This window comes from Bidens hawaiensis, unplaced genomic scaffold (genome assembly GCF_021521415.1).
Source record: "Bidens hawaiensis isolate Kalapana, Puna unplaced genomic scaffold, B.hawaiensis_p1.1 tig00012833_1, whole genome shotgun sequence".
Taxonomy (NCBI): Eukaryota; Viridiplantae; Streptophyta; class Magnoliopsida; order Asterales; family Asteraceae; genus Bidens; species Bidens hawaiensis.
The window spans coordinates 85,521-94,072 of record NW_027492069.1 but is presented as its reverse complement, the minus strand read 5'-3'; positions in this window follow the sequence as shown (position 1 = coordinate 94,072).

The window sequence follows — 8,552 nt, the reverse complement described above, 5'->3', positions numbered from 1 at the left end:
GAGTCTCACAGCCCCTATTTTCACTGTTTTCACTGTTTTTAAATTGCTTTCGAGGCGAGGGACACGTACTTAAATAATGTTTTATCATGGTATACTTACAAGCTATGCAAGCGATTATGTGTTTTAAGTTATGTTGCATGATGAGCAATGCAAACGGTTATCTAAGGTTTTCAATGTATGTGCGCTAGAACTCGAGTAAGTGATCACTTTACCATTGGAACTCTAAGGGTAGGGACTGCTGGTTTGATCCACCCACTCGTAGGGGTCGCACCTCTTTGCATGGACGAGTGCCTAGTATGGTCATGGGGCAGTACTATGGGTTTGAGCCCGCTCGTAGGGGTCGCGCCTCTTTGCATGGACGAGCGCCTTGTTTTCCGGCACAACGTCCGCGCGTAACCCGCGGGACGGAATTATTATTTTAGCTCGTAGGGGCAATGCCTCTTTGCATGGACGAGCACAGTTTCTCAGAATTGTTCGCGCGTAACCCGCGGGACAGTATCCTTAGCTCGTAGGGGCAATGCCTCTTTGCATAGACGAGCATAGTTTTCCAGAAACGTCTGCGCGTAACCCGCGGGACGGTATTACATTATTTTAGCTCGTAGTGGCAGCGCCACTTACACAGACGAGCACAGTTCCCAGAAATGTTCGCGCGTAACCCGCGGAACGGTTTTATCAGAATATGTTAATATAACTGTCTTACCAAGCATGTGTTTTAATGAGGCTAACAGAATATGTTTCAGAATGATTATGATGCAATACGATTTATCAAGTTACTAAAACTTGTGAACTCACTCAGTTTATACTGATTCAAATGTTTTTACGTGTCTTTCAGGAGATAACTAGGTAGCGCATGGAGTCACACTTAGAGCACCTCACGCTGAACATCTAAAACTAGCTTTTTGGAAGATTTTAGTTCTATCCCTTCGATGCGCGTGGTTGTACCCGCCGCGCAAGGGGATATGGCGTGGAAATCTTCAACAGTTTTTATACTTGGATGTTTTTATGTAATCTTAAACAATGTCATTTGTATTAAACATTTCATGCGCAATGAAAATCTTTGAATGTTTTGCAATGGCCCGTGCTTAATTATCAATCCCCACTCGCGCGCGCCCGGCTGTTTCCGCCGCTCAGGGCCGGGTGTGACATGTAGTGATCCAGGTAGAGTATTGGATGCAGATGCTGATGTTGTTGATCATGTTCAAGTAAAGAGTCTGAAGGTTTTGAATGCATCAGTCTAAGGGGGAGATTGTTGGGCCATAATTTGGTTAGTATGCCGCATATCAAAGGGGCCATAATTTGGTTAGACTGATGCATATCAAAAGGCCATGATAAGATCAAAACTAAAGTGACATAAACAAAGATGAGTTGAAGAATTGCATTGGTGGAATACCGAAATCCCTATGGATTTCGGTTAGGCTAGTCCGAATTGAAATAAACAAGAATAAAATTACAAACCAAGGGGGAGATTGTTGGGTCCCTATTTTGTGGTTTGTACTTAGTAATATATTTATTGTCTTTCATACTGGGCTATGAATGTAAACCGAGATCCTTATGGATCTTGGTGGGCTTTGGGCTATTGTTGGGCTTGTGTATTGAGTACCCAATATATAGAATTCATTTTATAGGATTCTAGGTTGAGAGTGCAGTTGTTGGTGAGCAGTGGTTGTACACTTTTATAGCCACCGTCTAGAGAGCATATGATTATGTGTAAATCGGTTTATGTATTAGACGATTTATTGATAATAGGATCGTATGCATTGAAACCATATTATATCGTGTTATCTTGTTCTTCATTTATATTGTTCTTGAATCACACAGTGTTAGGATTCCGCACTAACATCGTGTTTGGTTTATATCATCTTGTAGTGATCCAGGTAGAGTATTGGATGCAGATGCTGATGTTGTTGATCATGTTCAAGTTAAGAGTCTGAAGGTTTTGAAAGAATCAGTCTAAGGCGGAGATTGTTGGGCATAATTTGGTTAGTCTGACGCATATCAAAAGGCCATAATTTGGTTAGACTGACGCATATCAAAAGGCCATGACATGATCAGGACAAAAGTGACATAAACAAAGATGAGTTGAAGAATTGCATTGGTGTAATACCGAAATCCCTATGGACTTCGATTAGGCTAGTATGAAGTGAAATAAACAAGAACGAAGCTACAAACCAAGGGGAGATTGTTGGGTCCATATTTGGTTGTTTGTACTTAGTTATATGTTTATTGAGTTTCGTAGTGGGCTATGAATGTAAACCGAGATCCTTATGTGTAACACCCCGTAACCGCAGCGGAAACGTAAACGGGATGCAACAGACACATCCGATATCAACAGCATTGCTTATAAAGAAAACACCACAAAATTAATTTACATCACATTACATTGTTCCGAGTTTAGTTACCGTCTAGGCGATATGTAACACCCCGTAACCGCAGCGGAAACGTACACGGGACGCAACAGACACATCTGATATCAACAGCATTGCTTATAAAGAAAACACCACTACATTAATTTAAGCGAATTACATTGTTCCGAGTTTCGTTACCATCTCGGTGTTATCACATAAGTTTTACCGATAGTACATTAACATATTTAAAACAAAATATAGATCCTTAATCTTCCAAAAAATAGCACACATCATCAAGCACGTATCACTCATTCCAATTTGGGTGTACCTAGAAAGCATGTAAAGAAAACGGGTCAACTACGAATAGTTGGTGAGTTTCACTGATTTAAATAAACATTGACAATTTGTTATAATAAATCATATATTAGCGATGTAATTATGCTGAGCCCACAAGTGAAACCTCTGACTATCACACACAATCCCCGTGGCATATCCCCTGCCCACGGACCCGTGACATATCCCCCGTCCACGGAACTGCCTCAAACCGCTATGTCTAACACTACATAGCAAAATATATATAACACCCAAAATAGACATGTGCAACTGGCTGGGAAACATCAGCAATCCATGCCGGACCAGTTGGGTTTGTCAGACCAATAGTACTATTCACACTCTACCGGCTTTTAGCTAATCACTCGTGTTGCGGGGCCTTACAATGTTAGCAACTCAGACAATTACCATCTTAGTACATTTCCGTACGATTCCCGTACAATAAACATTATATAAATACATTCATTTCCATGCGATCGGCATGAACTTAAACACTTTGATAATAACATGCTTTCCGCCCCGGGAAAATATTTAAAACAGTTCAATAAAAAGGGGCTCGTGAAAACTCACATTTTGGTGAGCAGAGATGTAATACTGGCACGGCTACCTGTCCGGATCTGTAATACGATCCCTAAGTCGTTACTACACAATTTCTATTAATATAACTTAAATTCGTGTTAACCGGTACGTCCGGGGACACTGTTAACCCAGTACCGTACACGATCCGGGGACAATGTTAACCCCGATACACTTCTCAGGACTTAGATTGTGCTATCACTTAGAGTTCTTTAGTCAAACTACCATTAGTTTGTTTTCTCGTTTTGCGTGCCTAGCACGGTTATTCGTTTTTATGTTTTCAAAAATGAGTTTGGCCACATACGACCCGAAAATAGTTGTTATTGATATTTTAATTAAAGTGGTGAAATTAGAGCTCGGTTTAGACACCCCGTTTGGCCGCGGGGCCCGTTTCCGTCTTTAATATGCCGGAAACGACTAAATCGGGTAAAATTACCCAAATCATCCGAATTATTTTCGGATGATTTATTTTTACTTGATTAACTTAGTTTCATGAAAATAGTCCATTTTTAGGGTTTTTATGCACCAGTCAGCTCGCTTAGGCGAACTTTGCCGGTTTACACGTTTTAAGCTTTAAAAGTTTGTTTTTATGTTCTGTTTAGCACAAATAATTATCCGTTTAGTCTCGGGTCTTGAAATTTTGCTCAAATCAGTTTTTGACAGTAAGGAAATTTAATAAAAATATTTCCAGAATTAATTTTTATATTTAACATTTATTTATCTATTTTTAAACGTCATTTAAACACCAAATATGTCGAAAATACCAAACGACCTTAGAAAAATCCCAAATTTTTCTGAGATGACTCCTGCCATCCATATAGTTCCCAGTAATTTTTACAGAACCAAAAACTCATTTTTCATGCCATTTTCACCAAAACCGAGCTAGAAAACCCTAGAACTCGTTTTACCGAAAAGCCTACTTAGACTTCTCCAATGGACCTGAAATTTTGTTTGTTACTTTTATATGTTATAAAAAGCTTATCTAAATTTTTCCAGAATTTCTCATGATGTTTAGCTATTTTTCACCATTTTTAGCCAAAACCGAGCATTAAATTCACCAAATATTCATCCTTTATCCAAAAATTACAAAAATTTCACAGATCTCATACTTTTATGTGTAGATAATCTCTGTGAAATTTCGTGACTCAAATCTAAGTCTACCACAATCTGTCCAAATCTTACAAATCATACGAAAAACCGAACTACCTTTTGTTTCTAGCTTTAGATCGCAAAGATCTTGATTTCTAGCCTTTGCTAGCAACTAGATACAACACCTACAAGCACAACAACACCACACCAAGCAAGTTATACCCACAATCAAGCCATTTCTTTCATGGTTTCGGTTAAGACATCAAAACAACGATTTTAACCGTAAAAATTCGTTTTTGACTCTTTTAACTCCTTTCTTGGACCAAGATCCCTTGTATAACTTGTATACATCACTTGATCATGCAAGAATCGGTTTCATCTCGGGTTTTCACCCATTTTTCACTTGAAACCTCATTTTCTTGTAAATGACTCGAGAAAAAGACGATGAACACGACTATAATCCGATCTTTACCTCGGTTTCTTGGTATAAATCAAAGGGGGTTGGATGAATGTGTAAAGGGTTGAGAGGATTTGGAGAGTTGGGATGTAGAAAAAAGAAAAATGAAATGTGTGTGTGTGTGCATAGGACCGATCGGTCCAATGTAAGGTGGGGGGGCCCACATCTCAAATCATGGCCACACATTTGGATTGTGTAATCCGGATAATGTTGTGGATAATCTGGTTCAGTTCGTTTTTCGGTTAAACACTTAATTCGACTTAAAACGAGGCTAAAACGGTCGTTTTTCGGCTTAAAAATAAAATTTATATAAAACCGATTTAAAATCTTTAAAAACTTAAACCATGACATTTATTGACTCAACACATCATATTGTCGGTCATTGTGCATCTTTTTCGGCTTGATCGATCGTCTCTTGCTTGGTTTGATGTTAAAGGTTTCGTTTAACGTACCGACGTACTAATAAATCGAAATCATTTTGCTGTGCTATAATTCACTCATCCCGAAGCCTTAATACTTCGTAAACCTTACTAAACATCATATATTTCATCTATGACGTAATCCCCGATTCGTTCGGGTTTCAATAACCGTTCATCGGTTAATCGTAATTCCAATACGACTAACTGTACATTCGAGTATAATTCGTACTGGGAATCTTATATACTCGTACAGACACATTATAATTCATATATTTAGTATTAAATAACACATAAATGGTATATTCCGGCTAGGGTATACCTGAATTTGCCGGAATCGTTACACGATAGCACATAAGTTTTACCAACATTACATTAACATAATTAATACAAAATGATCACTAAGCTTCCACAAAAAGCATGCATCATCAAGCATGTAGCACTTATTCCAGTTTGGGAGTACCTAGAAAGCATGGAAAGAAAACGGGTCAACTACGAATAGTTGGTGAGTTTCACTAATTTAAGTAAACAGTGATAAATCGTTATCATAATAATATATTAGCGATGTAATTATGCTGAGCCCACAAGTGAAACCTCTGACTATCACACACAACCCCCGTGGCATATCCCCCGCCCACGGAACTGCCCCAAACCGCTATGTCTAACATTACATAGCAAAATATATATAACAACAAAATAGACATGTACAACTGGCTGGGAAACATCAGCAAATCCATGCCGGACCAGTTGGGTTTGTCAGACCAATAGTACTATCCACACTCTACCAGCTTTCAGTTAATCACTCGTGTTCCGGGGCCTTAGAATGTTAGCAACTCAGACAATTACCATCTTAGTACATTTCCGTACGATTCCCGTACAATAAAATATATGTAAATCCACGCAAATCCATGCGTTCAGTATGTACTTAAACATTTTGATAACAACATGCTTTCCGCCCCGGGAAAATATTTAAAAACAATTCAGAAACAGGGGCTCGTGAAACTCACCTTATCGTAGGCAATTGGGTATCACAGTACGTGAACTATTAATCCGGATCTGTAATACGATCCCTAAATTCGTTACTATACATTCACTATTTATATAATTTTAATCGTGATAACCGGTACATCTGGGGACACTGTCAACCCAGTACTGTACCCGTTCCGGGGGTAATGTTAACCCAGAAACACTTTTCAGGACTCAGATTGTGATATCGTTTAGAGTTCACTGGTCAAAATTACTATTAGTCGTTTTTCCCGTTTTGCGTGCCTAGCACGGTTATCCGTTTTCACGTTTCAAAAATGAGTTTGGTCACACACGACCCGAAAATAGTTGTTGACTGATAATTTAGTTAAGGTTATGAAATTAGAGCTCGGTTTAGACGCCCCGATTGGCCGCGGGACCCGTTTCCGTCTTTAACGTACCGGAAACTGTTAAAATTACTCAAATCATCCGAATTATTTTCGGATGATTCATTTTTTACTTGTTTAACTCAATTACCGATTTACGCGTTTTAAGCTTTAAAAGTTTGTTTTTATCTTCTTTTTAGCACAAATAATTATCCGTTTAGTCTCGGATATTGAAATTTTGCACAAATCACTTTTTAACAGTGGGGAATTTTATAAAAATATTTCCAGAATTAATTTTTATATTTAAAATTTATTTATCTATTTTTAAACACCATTTAAACACTAAATATGTCGTAAATACCAAACGATCTTACAAAAATCCCAAATTTTTCCTGGATGACCCATGTCACCTTCATAGTCCCCTGTAATTTTTCCAGAACCAAAATCACTTTTTAAATGCCATTTTCACTAAAACCGTGCTAGAAAACCCTAGAACTCGTTTAACCGAAAAGCCTACTTAGACTTCTCCAACTGACCTAAAATTTTATGTGTGACTTTTACATATTATAAAAAGCTTATCTGGAATTTTTCAGAATTTTTCATGATATTTAACTATTTTTCACCATTTTTGGCCAAAACCGAGCATTAAATTCACCAAATATTCATCCTTTGTCCAAAAATTACCAACAATTCACAGAACTCATATTCTCATATATCTAACATCTCTGTAAAATTTCATGACCTAACTCCACACGTATCACAATCTGTCCCAAAACTCAATAACATACAAAAACCGAACTACCTTGAGTTTCTAGCTTCAAACCGCAAGGATCTTGCTTTCTAGCCTTTGCTAACAACTAGATACAACACCTACAAGCACAATAACACCACACCAAGCAAGTTACATCCACAATCAAGCCATTTCTTTCATGGTTTCGGTTATGATATAAAAACAAAGATTTAAACCGTAAAAATTCGTTTTTGGTTCGTTTTACTCCTTTCTTGAACCAAGATCCCTTGTATAACCCGCATACATCACTTGATCATGCAAGAATCGGTTTCATCTCAGGTTTTCACCCTTTTTCACTTGAAACCTCATTTTTTTGCAATTAGATTCGAGAAACGAAGATGAAAACGATTATAATTCGATCTTTACCTCGTTGTTCTCACTAAAAATTATGGATTTTGGCTTATGAGATTGAGAGAAAGTGGTGGATGTTGGATATGTTATACAAAAAAAAAAATAATGAAGCAAAGGGGTTACCCCCTTATTGCGACCGGAACACAAAGGAGGGTGGGGTGGGACCCACTCCTCCAATATTAGCCACATATTCGGATTCCTGTAATCTGGATAATGTTTTGGATAATCTGGTTCAGTTCTTTTTTCGGTTAAATGTCTAATTTGGCTTAAAACGAGGCTAAAACGGTCGTTTTTCGGCTAAAAAAATGAAATTTATATAAAACCGATTTAAAAACTTTAAAAACTTAAACCATGACATTTATTAACTTGAAACATCATATTATTAATAATTGTGCATCTTTTTCGGCTTGATCGATCGTCTCTTGCTCGGTTTGGTATTAAAGGTTTCGTTTAACGTACCGACGTATCATTAAATCGAAGAACCTTTTTCTGTTCTTTAATTCACTTATCCCGAAGCTTTAATACTTCGTAAACATCACTAATTATTATATATTTCGTCTATAAAGCAATCCCCGATCGTTCGAGCTTCAATAACCGTTAATCGGCTAATCGTATTTCCAATACGATTAACTATATAATCGAGTATAATTCGTACTATGAATAATACATACTCGTATAAACGCATCGTAATTCACATATTCATTCTTAAATAACACATAAATTGTATATACCGATTAGGGTATACCTAATTTTGCCGGAATCGTTACATTATGGATCTCATTGGGCTTTGGGCTATAGTTGGGCTTGTGTATTGAGTACCCTATATAAACCGAGATCCTTATGAATCAA